Source organism: Elephas maximus, chromosome 1 (genome assembly GCF_024166365.1).
Source record: "Elephas maximus indicus isolate mEleMax1 chromosome 1, mEleMax1 primary haplotype, whole genome shotgun sequence".
Classification (NCBI taxonomy): Eukaryota; Metazoa; Chordata; class Mammalia; order Proboscidea; family Elephantidae; genus Elephas; species Elephas maximus.
This window is the reverse complement of record NC_064819.1, coordinates 167,375,511-167,393,713: the sequence shown is the minus strand read 5'-3', so window position 1 is coordinate 167,393,713 and position 18,203 is coordinate 167,375,511.

Genomic DNA, 18,203 nt, shown 5'->3' with positions numbered 1-18,203 from the left:
CTGCTTTCAGCCAGGATCCATCTGACATCAGCAATGATATCCCTGGTTTCACACCCTCTTCTGAAACTGGCCTGAATTTCTGGCAGTTCCCTGTTGATATACTGCTGCAGCTGTTTTTGAAGGATCTTCAGCAAAATTTTGCTTTCGTGTGATATTAATGATATTGTTCTATAATTTCCACATTGAGTTGGATCACCTTTCTTGGGAATAGGCATAAATATGGATCTCTTCCAGCCAGTTGGCCAGGAAGCTGTCTTCCATATTTCTTGGCATAGACAAGTGAGCACCTCTAGCGCTGCATCTCAACTGATATTCCATCAATTCCTGGAGCCTTGTTTTTCATCAATTCCTTCAGAGCAGCTTCGACTTCTTCCTTCAGTACCGTCGGTTCCTGATCATATGCCACCTGTTGAAATGGTTGAACATCGACTAATTCTTTTTGGTATAATGACTCTGTGTATTCCTTCCATCTTCTTTTGATGCTTCCTGTGTTGTTTAATATTTTCCCCATAGAATCCTTCACTATTGCAACTCGAGGCTTGAATTTTTTCTTCAGTTCTTTCAGCTTGAGAAACGCTGAGTTGTGTTCTTTCCTTTTGGTTTTCCATCTCCAGCTCTTTGCACATGCCATTATACTACTTTACTTTGTCTTCTCGAGATACCCTTTGAAATCTTCTGTTCAGTTCTTTTATTTCATCAATTTTTCCTTTTGCTCTAGGTGCTCAATGTTCATGAGCAAGTTTCAGAGTCTCCTCTGACATCCATCTTGATCTTTTCTTTCTTTCCTGTCTTTTCAGTGTCCTCTTGCTTTCTTCATGTATGATGTCCTTGATGTCATTCCACAACTCATCTGGTCTGCAGTCACTAACGTTCAATGCATCACATCAGATAAGTCTCTAAATTCAGGTGGGATGTACTCAAAGTTATATTTTGGCTCTCATGGACTTGTTCTGATTTTCTTCAGTTTCAGCTTGAACTTGCATTTGAGCAATTGATGATCTGTTCCACAGTTGGCCCCTGGCCTTGTTCTGACTGATGATATTGAGCTTTTCCATCATCTCTCTCCACAGATGTGGTCAATTTGATTTCTGTGTGTTCCATCTGGCAAGGTCCATATGTATGAAAAAAAATATGTATAGTCACCATTTATGTTGGTGAAAGAAGGTATTTGCAATGAAGTTGTTGGTCTTGAAAAATTCTATCATTCGATCTCTGGCATTGTTTCTATCACCAAGGCCATATTTTCCAACTACTGATCCTTCTTTGTTTCCAACTTTTGCATTCCAATTGCCAGTAATTATCAATGCATCTTGATTTCATGTTCAATCAATTTCAGACTGTAGCAGCTGATAAAAATCTTCTATTTCTTCATCTTTGGCTCCAGTGGCTGGTGTGTTAATTTGAATAATAGTCATATTAACTGGTCTTCCTTGTAGGCGTATGGATATTATCCTATCACTGACAGTACTGTACTTCAGGATAGATCTTAAAATGTTCTTTTCGACGATGAATGCAACACCATTCCTCTTCAACAGCATTCCCAGCATATTAGACTATATGATTGTCTGATTCAAAACGGCCAGTACCAGTCCATTTCAGTCCACCTCTGGACTGAAATGGACTGGCATTTAATATGCATACATTATATATATTACATCTTTGCTATGCATTTCTTTTATCTTTTTTTCTAATGCTTACCATCACTTACTACATCAGAAAGTATTATCTTATTACACTTAGCTGAGAAATAAAATTGCAGCAAAAGTAATTGATTGGTTCAAAGTGACATCATAGTAAAGATGCTCCCTCTTTTTCTATTTCCATCAGCTATACACACATAATGAATGTTATATTCTACAAAACCAGAAAAAAATACATTTGGGCTGAATGATAAATGTTTTCTTCTGTCTAAAACAGCAGATTTGTGGTAAAATTGATCATTTCAAAGCATGATATAGAAATGTACCAACCTAGGGTCGCTATGAGTCGGAATTTAGTTGACGACACTGGGTTTATATAGAAGTGTATTATTTTCTCTCAGTTGTGATATTTTGATGTACTCATTCATATTTTTAAATCAATCTCTTGTCGTCCTGCCTTGCTGTAGTATTTTGGCGATCCAATCATTTCTACCCTGTTGACATTTTCCTGGCTGTAAGATTTTGGCAGCTTGCAGATATTATGGCACTATATATAGTATTTTAACTATAGTCTCAGTTGTGCCATAGATAGAAGGGTCATCAGCCACTGGCTTTATAACATAATGTCTCTGTGTACCCTAGGGTGTATTTCTTTTCTCTAATATTGTTTCTTTGATTGTTCTAACACAGTCGATGTGTTTTCATAGGGTTCATCTATCACAAAACAATTTATAGAGCCTTGCAAAACCCTACTACCTTGGAAAGGATGTATTTATGATTCCTTTGCCTCAGACTGAACGGCTCAGGTAGTACTATTTCCCTGAGGCCCTGTTCTTTAGGTTCATTCTGTTTAAAGAAAATACATTTAGGTCATATACTGAAAAAGGAACTACGTTTAGATAGTTGTGTGAACTAGTGAAAAATTGCTTGGTAAGCAAACTTTCTTTGAAAAAGTTTGCTGCGCTCATGCCTAAAGCTTAACGAAACTACAGCCTTACACTATTAAAAACTCGAGAAGTTTTAAAATGAGTATTAAGAAAAATAATTAAAACCTTTAAATAATAACTAATAAGATATTATCATGCTTTTCACCTGTATCAATGATACTTCTCTTCCATGATTCTAGGGTTTAATGAAAAACGTTGTTGTCATTTCTGTGACATTTTTTAAGTAGGCTTAGCGTGTAATTATATACTTGAGGTTCATTCCTGAGTCTGTAGCATAAGAATGCCAGGGAACATTTATTTTTTCCAAGAATAATTTTGTAAGCACAGAATCAGAATACTATAGTGTTTAACAGAAATATTATCTGATTAAATATATTTTCATTAGTTAATTTAAATATTGCATTTAATTTCTCAGTACAGTTTTAGAATTTGAAACAATGAACAGAAGAAAACAGAGTAAAATTTCCAAAGTCAGAAGCTATTATTAGCAGAAAGAATTAACTGGAAATACCAAGTTATTTACAAAAAAATTAATATTAATTTCATAATATGGTTTAATAGAATTATACAATATTGGGAAAAACATGGTAGTTATATAATTTGAATTCTTAAACGATGGATTAATTGCATGTCCCCAAAACAAACAAAAATAGCCTTGCATTTAAGTTTTCTATTGACATGGAAATTACTATGAGCCAAAGAAATGCATTTCATTCTTAAGAATTTTTCTTTCTTTAAATCTATGTTTCAATATTATTCAAGTGATAATACTCTGGAGATGCTGGCTGTTAATTCTGATGGAAGTCAACAAAGAAAGAACTATTTTTACTCTTATCAAATAAAATTAATGCGATACAATAGCAATATGATAGCGCTGTAAATCAGAACTAGTCTGAATTTAGAAACATGGTTATAATCAAGAATTAACCAGACTTCCAATCCATGAACATGGAACATATTTCTATTTATTTAAGTCTTTAATAACTTTCAGTCGTGTTTTATAATTTTTATTATATAAGTCCTTCACATTCCTAGTTAAATTTATTCCTAGGTATTTTATTCTCTTAAATACTTTTATAATGAAATTGTTTCCCGAATTTCCCTTTCATATTTCTCATTGCTGGTGTGTAGAAAACCAACTGATTTTTGTTTGTTGACCTTGTACCCTGCAACTTGGCTAAATTCCTCTACTAGCACTAGGAGCTTTCTTGCAGACTCCATGAGATTTTCTATACATAAGATCATGTCATACATGAATAGAGATCATTTTACTTCTTCTTTTCAAATACAGATATTTTTTATTCCTTTTTCTTGTCTTATTGTTAATATGTCAATACTACCCAAAACAATCTACAGATTCAATGCAATCCCAATGAAAATTCCAATAGCCTTTTTTACAGAAATGAAGAAAAAATCCTCAACATTATATGGAATGGCAAGAAGACCCAAATAGCTAAATCAATATTGAAAGAGAAAAACAAAGTAGGAGAACTTGCACTTCTAGATTTTAAAATGTATTATACAGCTACAGTAATCAAAACAGCCTGGTATTGATATAACAACAGACACGTAGATCAAAGGAACAGAATTAAGAGTCCAGAATTAAACTGATGCATACATGGCCAGCTGGTTTTTGACAAGGGTGGTAAATCCATTCAAGGAAGAAAGAAGAGTTTCTTCAATAAATGGTGTTGGGAATGCTGAATTTCCATACGCAGAAAAATGAAACAGGATACATGAAAACAAATTCAAAATAGCCTCACGCCATACATAAAAACAAATTCAAAATAGATTAAAGACCAAAATGTGAAAACTAAAACAGTAAAATTCTTATAAAAATTGCAGGGGTATCATGTTGGGCCTAGCTTTTAACAATCAATTATCTAATATAATAACAGAAGCACAAACAGTATAAGACAAAATAAACAAATTGTACCTCATAAAACTTTAAAACTTTTGTTCAAAAAAAGATTTTACAAAAAAAAAAAAAAAGTCAGAAAACAAGCTATTGACTGGGAGAATATCTTCAGAAACTATATATCTGATAACAAAAATATATATAAAACTTTGACAACTTAACAACAAAAAGACAACCCAATCAAAATGGGCAAAGGACTTGAACTGGCATTTCAGCAATGACGCATTTAAAACGCCACCAAACACATGAAAAGAAGTTTAACACCATTAGCCATAAAAAAAAAAAAAAAAGCCATAAGAGGGATGTAAATCAAAACCATGATAAGATACCATTTCACTCCCACTAGTATGGCTAAGACAAAGGAAAAAAAAAAAAGGTTGACAAGGATGTGAGGAAATTGGAACCCTTATCAATTGCTGGTGGGAGTGCAAAATGGTACAGTTGTGGAAAACAGTGAGGAGGTTCCTCAAATAGACTATCATATATCTCAGCAATTCCACTCCTAGGTATATACCCAAAAGACTTAAAAGCAGAGACTAAAGCAGATACTTGCACACCAATGTTCATTGCACCACTGTTCACAATAGCCAAAAGGTGGAAACAACTTAAACGTCCATCAAAGGATGAATGGATAAACACAATGTGCTACATACATGGAAACCTGGGCATAGTAGTTAAGAACTATGCCTGCTAACCAAAAGGTCGGCAGTTCAAATCCACCAGGCACTCCTCGGAGGCCCTATGGGGCAGTTCTACTCTGTCCTATAGGGTCTCTATAAGTCGGAATTGACTTGATGGCAATGGCTTTGGTTTTTTTTTTTTCTTTTTGGTTTTGGTACATACATACAACAGAATACCACTCAGCCAGTAAGATAAATGAAGTCTTGTTACATGCTACAATATGGATGGAGCTTGAAGATATTATGCTGAGCGAAATAAAAAGGACAAATATTGTATAGCATCATATATACAAAAGGACAAGAACAGGCAAATATATAGAGTCCAAACTTTATTAATGGTTACCAGGGATGGGAGAGAAGGGGAAGGGGAGTTATTGTTTACTGAGTACTCAATTTCCATCTACAATGATAGAAAAATTGCATGGATTAAAGGTAGTGTTGTACAGCGAATTAATTATTGTCAGTAAGTTATACACCTATAAAAAGTTGAAGTGGCAAAAGTTGTGTGACAGATATATTTACAATGACAAAAAAAAGAGTAGTTGCACAGGCAGCTTATGTATTACCAAACACCTTATGGGATCTGGTTCCTTGGTTTGGAGGTTTAGGGTCATGATTTCATGGGACATCACATTTAATTGGCCTAACATCATGTTTAGTGCTTCTATTCTACCTCCGAGTTAACTGCATAGTGTCTGGAGTCTTACAACCTTGCAAATGTCCATCCAAGGTATAACAATTGGTTTTTATTTGCCTGGAGCAACAAAGTCAAGAATACTAGGAGGAAATAGAATTTGTGGCTAATTGCCTCTATGAACAACTGCTTCCTTTCCCATGAGACCAGTAGAACTGGATGGTGCCTGGTACCATTAGTGAATATTTTGATCAAAGATTCTATAGAAGAATTCTGATCAGAAGAGGAAAAATGGCGAATAGAATTTTAAATTCTTATAGAATCCATACTTTCTGGAGCCATGGAAGCTTGAGGAACCCCTTAAAATATTACTGTGAGATAATCTTCAAACCTTAAACTAAAAATATCCCCTGAAGTCTTCTTAAAACCAAGCAGTAGTTTAACTTACCTAGTAAAGAATGCCTGCCTTGAGCACTGTGTTCTATTAAGACCTATCTATACAGGATCAAAGTGACAATTAAAAAACAAAAAACCCAAACCCATTGCCATGGAGTCAATTCCGACTCACAGCAACCCTATAGGACAGAGTAGAATTGCCCTATAGGGTTCCCAAGGAGCAGCTGGTGGATTCGAACTACTGACGTTTTTGGTTAACAGTCAAATGCTAAACCACTATGCCACCAGGGCTCCGCACAAAGTGACAACAGCAACTAGAAAAATTAGATAGGAACCTTAGAGGGGAATGAGTTTGTGATAATGGGGGAGGAACAGCTTGGAAAAGAAAGGTGAGAATGGTTACACAACTTGAAGAATGTAATCAGTGTCACTGAATTGTAGACGCAGAAATGACTGAATTTGTGTAGGGTTCTGCTGAATATTTCTCAACAACAAAAATAAAATATATATATTTAGAAAGCTATAACCAGCCTGACCTGGAACAATGACATTGTATCTACAGAGGAGGAGGTGGATTTGGGAGATGTTGCAAAAGACAACTGATAGGAATTGTTGTTGTTGTCATTGTTATGTGCCATCAGTTGGGTTCCGACTCATACTGACTCTATGTGAAAACAGAACAAAACACTGCACGATCCTGTGCCATCCTCACAATCACTGTTATGCTTGAGCCCACTGTTGCAGCCACCGTGTCAATCCATTGAGGGTCTTCCTCTTTTTCAATGACCCTCTACTTTACCAAGTATGATATCCTTCTCCAGGGAGTGGTCCCTCCTGATAACAAGCCAAAAGTATGTGAGACAAAGTCTCACCATCCTTGCTTTTAATGAGCATTCTGGCTTTACTTCTTGGAAGACAGATTTGTTCATTTTTCTAGCAGTCCATAGTATATTCAAATATTCTTCGCCAATACCATAATTCAAAAGTGTCAATTCTTCTACGGTCTTCCTTATTCATTGTCCAGCTTTCACATGCATACGAGGCAACTGAAAACACCATGGCTTGAGTCAGGTGCACCTTAGTCCTTAAAATGACATCTTTGCTTTTTAACACTTTAAAGAGATCTTTTGCTGCAGATGTGCCCAATGCAATGCATCCTTTGATTTCCTGACTGCTGCTTCCATGGGCATTGATTGTGGCTCCAAGTAAAATGAAATTCTTTACAACTTTGATATTTTCATCGTTTATCATGATGTTGCTTTATTGGTCCAGTCTGAGGACTTCTGTTTTCTTTATATTGACGTGCAATCCATACTGAAGGTTGTGGTCTTTGATCTTTATCAGTAAGTGTTTCAAGTCCTCTTCATTTTCAGCAAGCAAGGCTGTGTCATGTGCATATCGCAGGTTGTTAATGAGTCTTTCTCCAGTTGTGGTGCTGCATTCTTCTTAATATAGTTCAACTTCTCGTATTATTTGCTAGCATACAGATCGAATAAGTATGGTGAAAGGATATAACCCTGATATACACTCTTCTTAACTTTTTTTTTTTTTTTTAACTTTAAGCCATGCAGTATTCCTTTGTTCTGTTCAAAACACTGCCTGTTGGTCTATGTACAGGTTCCTCAGGAGCACAATTAAGTGTTCTGGAATTCCCATTCTTCACAATGTTATCCATAATTTGTTATGATTCACACAGTCAAATGCCTTTGCATAGTCAATAAAACACAGGCAAACATCTTTCTGGTATTCTCTGCTTTCAGGCAGTATCCATCTGATATCAGCAATAATATACCTCATTCTACATCCTCTTCTGAATGTGGCTTGAATTTCAGGCAGTTCCCTGTTGATGTTCTGCTGTAACTGCTTTTGAAAGATCTTCAGCAAAATTTTACTTGTGTGTGATATTAATGATATTGTTCAATAATTCCCACATTCTGTAGGATCCCCTTTCTTTGGAATGGGTACAGACACAGATCTCTTTCAGTTGGCTGGCCAGGTAGCTGTCTTCTAAATTTCTTGGCACAGATGAGTGGCACCTCCAACACTGCATCCCTTTGTGGAAACATCTCAGTTGGTATTTTGTCAGTTCCTGGGGCCTTGTTTTTTGCTGATGTCTCCAGTGCATCTTGGACGTCTTCCTTCAGTACCATTGGTTCTTGATCATATGCTACCTCATGAAATGGCTGAACTTCAACCAATTCTTTTTGGTACAGTGACTGCATATTCTTTCCATCTTCTTTTGATGCTTCCTGCAATGTTTAATATTTTCCCCATAGAATTCTTCAGTATTGCAACTCAAGGCTTGATTTTTTTTCTTCAGTTCTTTGAGCTTAAGAAATGCCTAGTGTGTTCTTTTCTTTTCGTTTTCTAACTCCAGGTGTTGGCACATTTCATTATAATACTTTACTTTGTCTTTTCAAGCCACCCTTTGATATTGTCTGTTCAGCTCTCTTACTTCATCATTTCTTCATTTTGCTTTAGCTATTCCATGTTCAAGAGCAAGTTTCAGAGTCTCTTCTGACACCTAATTTGGTCTTTTCTTTGTTTCCTGTCTTTTTAATGATCTTTTGCTTTCTTCATGTACGATGTCCTCGATGTCGTTCCATAATTCATCTGGTCTTAGGTCCTAAGTGTTCAGAGCACCAAATCTATTCTTGAGATAGTCTCTAAATTCAGGTAGGATATATTCAAGGCTGTTCTTTGGCTCTCGTGAACTTGTTCGAATTTTCTTCAACTTCAGCTTAAACTTGCATATGAGCAATTGGTGGTCTGTTCTGCAGTCAGCCCCTGGCCTTGTTCTGATTAATGATATTGAGCTTTTCCATTGTCTCTTTTACAGATGTAGTCGATTTGACTCCTGTGTATACTATCTGGCAAGGTCTACATGCATAAAAAAAAAAAAGTCACAATTTATGTTGTTTAAAAAAGATATCTGCAATGAAGAAGTTCTTGGTCTTGCAAAATTATATCATGCGATCTCTGGTTTCATTTCAATCACCAGCAATAATGAGCAAATAATATGATTGATAAGACTAAAGAAATGGGAGAATTTAAAGTGAATACAAATTACATGACTAAAGTTCAAATGCCTATAGGGGTGTGAACCTAACAAACAAATGCATAAGGCAGGTCGTATGTATATATCTATATATGGGAATGATGGAGAGTGGGGAAAATTTAAAGTACCAGCTGCCAATCACAGCAGGGTGATTATGGCCACTAAGAAACGGTCGGCAGTTCAGCAGTTCAAATCACGTCTAATGCAGATGACAAATCCAGAAGGGGCTGATGCCCTTCCAAAACCTAAAGTATGTAGCTAAATCATCAGACAGCAGGTACAGTGGCAAAGCATTGATAAAATCAGGCCCTGCAATAAATTACAATGTACTAGGCAGAATCGTAAAATGGCTTACAGCTCTTTCAACTACTGCTGGATCTCCTCCTTTGAGTCCTGTCCTGGGTCAGGACTGTGTGTAGGTTTTTAACAAAGAGCAACAGCAATATTTGCACGTCATCCCCATCATCAGGGTTATCTACGCTCAGAGGCAGACATCAGCTCCAGTTCGTTATCACAGGTTTCAGTTTGCAGATTCCAGTTAGTTCCTGTGGGTTCCAATTTGTTCTTCCTTCCCCTATTTTTCACATAGCTTTTATTCTTGATTACCTATTCTGGGGACCTATGATTCAAGCCAACCACCAGATGTAGATGCAAATTTGTGGGGATTGATTACTGTCTTTTACCAGGTTCTCTGTCTTTTTTCAGAACTTCACTTCCTCAACTATAGTCAAATGTGTATCCCCCTTAGCTCCTTCATGGTGGCCTGGTGGTGCCTGAGGTGGCTGGGACTCCTAGACTCCCAGGGTAGACTGCTATGTTCCAAACTCGATAATAAACATTTCCACTACACGCACTCCTCACCTATCCACAAGGTTAGGTTCCAAAAATTGGCATTATACAAAATACTCCAGATTTTCTTCCCCGACCTCCCCTCCTCCCCAGTCCCAGCCTTCCCAACTACATGGCTGAGACCCCTCTGTTCCTGCAGCAATCATAGGCTTGCCCTCGCTCTGCTCGCCAGAATCCGAATCCATGCTGTGGTCCGCTGGCCTGCAGTCTTCAGCTGCCAGGCGTCCCAGCTTGAGCTCCACCGTGTGCTCTGTGTGGTAAAGGTACACGGCGTGGGCTGGGCGGTTTTCAGCAGCCGTGACCAGGGTGGGGCTCTGCAGAGCCTGCATCCTGCTCTCGGCGCCCACTGGTAGCTGTCTGCAGGCAAGGCGAGCTTAAGGCGAAGATGGGGCGCGCTGGGAGACAGGCGGGAGGAGGGCGAGGAGGTGCCAGACTGCAGAAGCCAGAGCTTGGACACCCAGCGGGTTCTAGACAAGGGTTAAATACTCTGGAGGTGCCACCATTCCTCAGTAGCTGCCAGTAGCGTGGTCATTAATGTGCAAAATAGATGGATAATAGATTCTTTACTATTGTGGTAATTTTGAAATGTCGGATAATGAGATAGTTGATAAGTGAGGGGAAGGTGTAATTTAGTGCGTGCCATGGCTTAACATACGAAACTCTGGTGTAGTGGTTAAGCGCTACAGCTATTAACCAAAAGGTCGCCACCAAGTGCTCCATGGAAACTATGGGGCCGTTCTAATCTGTCTTTATGGGGTAGCTATGAGTCAGAATCGACTCCATGGCCATGGGATGCTATAAAAAACGCTTGGAAGTATCAGCTAGAGGAGCACCTATATTTAGTGAAGGAAAGAACGAAGAGAAACCAAACATGAAGGAAGAAATACAATACTTGTGATAGTTGAAAGAGATCCATAATCACCCCAAATCAAAGATACTAAAGAAAAAAATTTAAAGGTGGAGTAGAATATTATGTTGAAACTACAGATTCTATAAACCGAGATGTTATCATTTGGAATTAAATATTAAAAAGAACATATTTGCTATTTATTCAACGAAACACCGTAATGCATTTTCAAAGGCTCCACAGTGAATATTTGCTACATTATAATAAAGATCTATATTAATGTTGGAACATAAGAGATTAGATGGAGAGAGTAGAATTCCTAAATATATACAGACAGCTAGATAACTGCATAAATATATATATGTATACACAAATATATTCACTTTCATAAGCATATTCATATCAATAATTGCAGTGGGAATAAGAATGCATTTCATCAACGGGCCTGAAATTTTGAATAATTACTAAAGAAATGGCTTGATAAGAATGATGAAAATCATAAAATCTGCCAAATAAAATGTAACAAAAAAAAAAATGAACTCGAGTATGAGGGAAATAAAAGTAGCAGCCCCACATGCTAGAAAATTTTAGAGGGAATTCTTCAAAGAATATGGAGACAAAAGAAAACCAAACCTGTTGCCATCAAGTCAATTCAGAAAGTTACTGAAAACTTTGGAGTTAAAATGGCTATATGCATTTGAAACAATTTAATAAAAAATATTTTGTGGAACAATAGTACAGCGGAAATTAATCAAAAGAAAAGGAAGACCTAGAATACAGTTAAATATGGATAAGTGTTTTCAAAATATAAAAAGTAATTCAGAAATAAAATTTCAGAATATTAAAGAAAGAGATGTTACAGTGAAGGAAAAGAAGCTGGAAAAGGAACAAAAGAAAGTTATAGGTTTCATAGTATGGAGGGAGAGGTTCCATATACTGATTTATAGACACAGAGTAACTCTTTACATCGTGGGAAGGAAAGATAGTATTTGCACACAACATGTCTTAACCAAGAACCAAGAAACTATTAATAGTAAAAGAATCCTGGGTCAGTATTATGGGCAGGCCTGTGACAAAGGATACTCACAACATTTGCAGGTCATCCCCATCATCAGGGTCATATATGGTGAGAGACAGACATGGGCTCAAATTCATCCTCACAGGTTCCAATTTGACTTCGTAGATTCCAGTTAATCCTTACTGGTTCCAGCTTGTTCTACCTTTTCCTTATTTTTCATACAGCTTTTGTTCTTGATTACCTATTCTGCTAATTTAATAATTGGTTAGTATTATAGGTGTTAAAGGTTGCCAGAGGGTTAACAAAAATAGAAAAATCAATAGCATTCTTAATACAATTCTTAAAAAAATAGCCACCTAGAAAATGAAATAAAAAATGATGTAAACTTCATTAAAGAAATAAAATGTATGAAGCAATTGGGATTACCTTATTTATAAAAACATAACAACAATCAAATCTCTATTAAAAGGTATAAAAGGAGACTTGGATAAAGAGAGACAAACGCGGTGCTCATGTACTGGATTACATGACATTGTAAGTAAGTCAAGTTTGATTTTAAACATCTGTGTAAAATCCATGTAAAATCTCTGTGGAAGAATTAAAGTTATGATTAAGGTCTACAAGTTAAAACAAAATAAAGACTTAGAGCTCACCCTACCAGATTCAAGATACATTACAATGTAATAAAAATGTAAAAAGTTGTACTAGAACTGGAACAAACAAATAAGGCAATACAACAAAATAACAAAATATCTTGGAATCAGGACCCAAAAAGAAACATGAAAATTGGTAGATATCACATAATAAATCAGTGGGAGGCGGTACAGATGGTGCTGTGTGACTAGATAACTATATGGTGACATATTAAAAAATAAATCATACATTCTTAATGTTAAAAAACTCAGTGAGAATGTGATTGTGAATGGTGTATCAAAAAGCTTCTAAAAGAAAGTGACCTTCCTTTGGAAAAAAATTTCTTTACAACGATATTCCCCAAAACACAAGCAACAGGAAAAGATTAATGCCTTTGCCTCAAATTCAAGTTCCATATATTTCCCCCGGATAAAACTAAATGAACAAACTACACAAGTGATTTTAAGGCATAATAATAAAAGGTTAATAATGAGGCATTGACCAAAACCTGAGTCAAAATGTTTTGTTTTTAAAGAATAACAAAACTTTAAAAGAACTCCTGCCTCTGCATGAAAGTTTTATAAGATTTTAACTTTTTTTCAGGTTTCATGTTTGTTTTTTTTTTTTATTTTTCAGTTTCCTTCTCATCATTTTCTTGATATTTGAGTTATTTTCACACACACACACACACACACACACACACACACACACTCTGCTTTCTGCAAAATAAAAGATGTTCCTGACAGTGAAAAAAAAATCCTTAGCTAAGACAATGTGAAAATCAGAACAGGTATAGAAGTATAGAATACGTCTTCTCTACTTTTTACAATATAAATTGAATGTGATTCTCAAATACTTTGCTTCTCTCGTATATTGATTTATGGGAATGCCAGCTTCATATTTGTGTCTTCAATTAAGAGGAAAACAACAAACAAACAACACTGTATATCCTCAGTACATAAATTACATGAAAAACAATGGCTATAATGTTCATGTGGTTTTTCACAATTTCTTGTAATATTACTTTTGAACTTGTTATACTTCCTGTAATTTGGTTTATTTCGATGTGCATACTCCTGCAAAGCATTGCCAGTTGTTGTGTTCTCTGAACTGCTCAAATGGAATGCAGTTTTAAACCTGAACTTAAAGTAAAACCTCTGAAATATATAATTACATAGAGATTTAAGACCATAGCTTGCTTACATAAACCTACTTTGTGCTATAAGAAAACTCATTGAATTTATGAATTATTTAAGTCCTCCTTATAAGAATGTTAATAAAGGTAGGTTTAATCTATGCATTAAAATTATTATGTATAATCACACTAAAATTTATATTCAAGATTCATAATTTTATTATATATATTTAAAATACTCCAACAAATAATGTGCATCAGCTGTGTACCTGGCACTGTGCTAGTTATCAAAGATAAAGAGAAGCTTAAAACATGATTAGTTCTCTCTATCCAAATAGGGGTTCAGCCTGGGTTATTATTTTTGATGTTCAGCGGTTCAGCATACAAAATAATCTTATCTTGATCGATACTGACAGTCTACTAAATAACAATCAATATTACCTAAAAGATTTCTAGAAGAACTGTGAAAAATGACTGCCCATTGCTTAGGCAACACATCCTAGTAGACCCCTCAAGGTGCAATTGGGAGAATTTGGTCCTTAGGCAAGTTACTGAATACTTTTGTGCTTTGGTTACACCATTTATGAAATGAGAAAATCATTCCAGGTGAATATTCAATGAAAAGTTTTACAGTGAATCTCTCTCTTTTGCTAGAAGCATAAGTCATTTCCTTAGCACCAAACTGACTCTTTCACTTATTCTTAAAGAAAAAAATGAAGTATAGGACAATTCAACAATCATTAGTAACTTTTAATCTTAGAAAATATTTGTGAGTAAAAACTCAAAATTCCTTTGTTTCTCATGGTAAACACAAAGTTGACTCCATAAAGAGAACAATGCTATAATCTTTGTTGTTCCAGGCCAATTTTATTATAATGGTTTTGAATTCATAAGGAAGGCCTCATCTCTTATTTTATATTTTTCCTTCAAATATTTATGCCATATAATAATTTTTAATACAACACTATCTAGATTTTTATTATAGACAACTGCTTGTCAAGTTTTACGTAGGAAAATACTTGCAACTAGATCAATCGTATATATGTTTTTAATATGTGAGAAGAAAAAAATTGAAGGCATGAAGTTTGTTAAGAAAACATTTGTGTTTGTTGTTGTTAGGTGCTGTAGAGTTGGTTCTACTCGTAGAGACCCTATGTACAACAGAAAGAAACACTGTCCAGTCCCACATCATCTCACAATCGTTGTTATGTTTAAGTCATGTTACAGTCACTGTGCCAATCCATTTCGTTAAGGATCTTCCTCTTTTTCACTGACCCTCTACTTTACCAAGCATGATGTCCTTCTCCAGGGACTGATCCCTCCTGATAACATGTCCAAAGTACGTGAGATGAAGTCTTTCCATCCTTGCTTCTAAGGACTTGATGGCACCTAACAACAACACTCAGTATACTTGGTAATATTCCCTTTAATAACAAATAAAAACAGAATCGTTATCTCAGTTCAAACCTTGTGGAAAATGCATTTCCAGTACTCTAGCTAGCTCTAGTCTCAATCACACAGATTGTAAATCCTCCATGGCCTCCAACATGCTCTGTGTACCCTCTGCCCAAAGAATGGAGCCTCTCTGTACTCCCACCTGATCTGTGTTTTCAGTTTCTGATTCCCTCTGTTCCCAGAAGGAAAAAAATAAAAAAGTAATACACGGACTTCTGATAGAGAAATAATGCCTAGGGTGATTCTGAACTGAACATGTCTCTTAAATGACATGAACCCATTTACATAATCCCCATAGCTACAACTTCTGGGATTTTGTTAAATAATCATGTCATGCCCACTACATTTAGCCTTCATTTCTTTTCTTCAAAATTAAGTCCATAAATCCCAACAATATATTTATGCTAACCAGGATTATCCAGGACACTGTGCTGTCTTTATTTACTTTACTGTGATTTAGCTAAAGTCTCAAACTATGACAAAGATACTCCACATCACTGTGGAAACATTTGCCTCATATTCTAAGAGCGCTAGAATAAAAGAGGAAAGATTATTTCCTATTAGCCAGGGCTTAGAAATATCCTAAGAAAGGACTGTGATTCACTTGATTTATGTCATGTACAAAGAGACTGGCTAATTAATATGGCTATAGTATAAGGTTTGTTACATGATGAAAGAAGAGAAAAGGCAGACACCATCGGAAACAACTGTGGTAATTATTTTAAACATAGTTTATTCCAATAATGTAATTGTTTTTACATTGTTCAGCATGTTTTATAGTCTTTGATTTTGAATATTACCCTTTGTAAACATATTATAAAATTGCATTTTGTTTGATTCTTCTGTTTATATTACAAACAGAAAAGAAAGCTAACCCCTTCCTTTTACTTCTTTGTTCAGTCGGAAGATGTTCTGCTGCTTCAGGAAACAATAGGAAAAAAGCTACCTTATTCTTCCCATAATGACTAGGGACGAAGTTCAACACTCAACATGAATGAACATACAGTGAATATCAATGTCACCATGAAATAGTGTTTAAAGATGCATGCTGGGATGATAAAAAAAAAAAAAAATAGGCACGATAAATCCCAGCTCCAACACAAATTATCTGGATGTGCCTAGGAAATGATAATATTCAGAGCTTATTTTATGCCAGGATATGCTAAATAATTTAAATATATGAGAAGTAAGAGCTAACTTATCCAAGATGTATTCAGTGAAGACTGGCCTCCAGAAAAGCTCCCCAAAGGCAACCACTGTGGAATTCTTATGCAGTCAAGCCTGGATGAGCTGAGACGGAGGACCATGCCACTGGGCTGCCATGTTGCACTGATGCAACCACAAGTCTGGAAGTCCAATCTCTGACCACATCATGGAACACCTCACATTGATGTTGCTCAATCCATGAAAACTAAAATGAGAAATTTGGGCTGTAGCCAAGGTTCTGACTTTCATAGTGATATCAGCCAGGGAAAGGATGACAATTTCTTGATAATATAAACATCCCCACAGCCCAAGGGTCAGGGATCCTATCAAAAAGTCTGGCCTCTGGTCCTGCTCTATCACTGGGCCTTAGCCCTCTGGGGGGGCTAAGGAGTAATGGATAATAAGGTATACAAACTCTTATCACTGCTTCAGTTTTAGAGTGTCCTCCAGTAATTGTTGTGTGTACCAGCTCTGATGTGTATACTCTTTCACCATTTATTTGTCCTTTTTGGCTTGGCACCATATTACCTCATTTATTGCTATAATCTCACTTAATCAATATCACCAATGAGTTTCCAGTTCTCCTAAATGGGAATAATAATAATTACCAACTAGTGTCGTTGTCTTTGCATATTTCATTATACTTTGTCTTCTCAAGCTGCAGTTTGAAGTCTTCCGTTCAGCTCTTTTACTTCATTATTTCTTTCATTCACTTTAGGCGCTCTATGTTCAAGAGCAAATTTCATAGTCTCTTCCGACATTCATTTTGGTCTTTTCTTTCTTTCCTGTCTTTTTAAATTATCTCTTGCTTTCTTCATGTATGATGTCCTTGATGTCACCCCACAATTCATCTGGTGTTTGGTCACTAGTGTTCAATGTGCCAAATCATTTCCTGAAATGATCTCCAAATTCAGGTAGGATATACTCAAGGTCATACTTCGGCTCTGTGGACTTGTTCTAATTTTCTTCAGCTTCAACTTGAACTTGCATATGAGCAATTGATGGATTACACCTCAGATGGGTAATCTGTATGGATTGCACTTGAACATAAAGAAAACAAAAACCGTCACAACTGGACCAATAAGCAACATCCTGATAAAGAAAGAAAATATTGAAGTTGTCAAGGATTTCATTTTACTTGGAGCCAACAATCAATGTCTATGGAAGCAGCAGTCAAGAGATCGAATGACGTATTGCACTGGGAAAGTCTGCTGCAAAAGACCTCTTTAAAGTGTTAAAAAGCAAAGATGTTGCCTTGAGGACTAAGATGCACCTATCTCAACCCATGGTATTTTCACTTGCCTCATATGCATGTGAAAGCTGGACAATGAGTAAGGAAGATTGAAGAAGAACTGATGTCTTTGAATTATGGTGTTGGCAAAGAATGCTGAATATATTCTTTGATGAATTGACATGGTGGCTGCAATGATGGGCTCAAGCATAGCGATGATTTCAAAGATGGTGAAAGACCCAGGATTGTTTCGTCTGTTGTACATAAGGTTGAAATAAGTCAGAACCAACCTGATGACACCTAACAACAATGACAGTTTTGTTGTGAAGAATAATCGACAAAATGTATGTAAAGCTCCTAGAACAGGACCCAGAGAATATGTTTAATAATATATAGCTGGCATTCTTATTAATGAAAATACAGTTTAATAAGGTAATGAATCTTCATCTCCAGTACTTGACTCCATTCTGGAATTCTAATAGAACACTTATTTTATTCGTGAACTATTCTTAATAATTTTTAAGATCTTCAAAGACTTCAGTGAGAAAGTAATGTT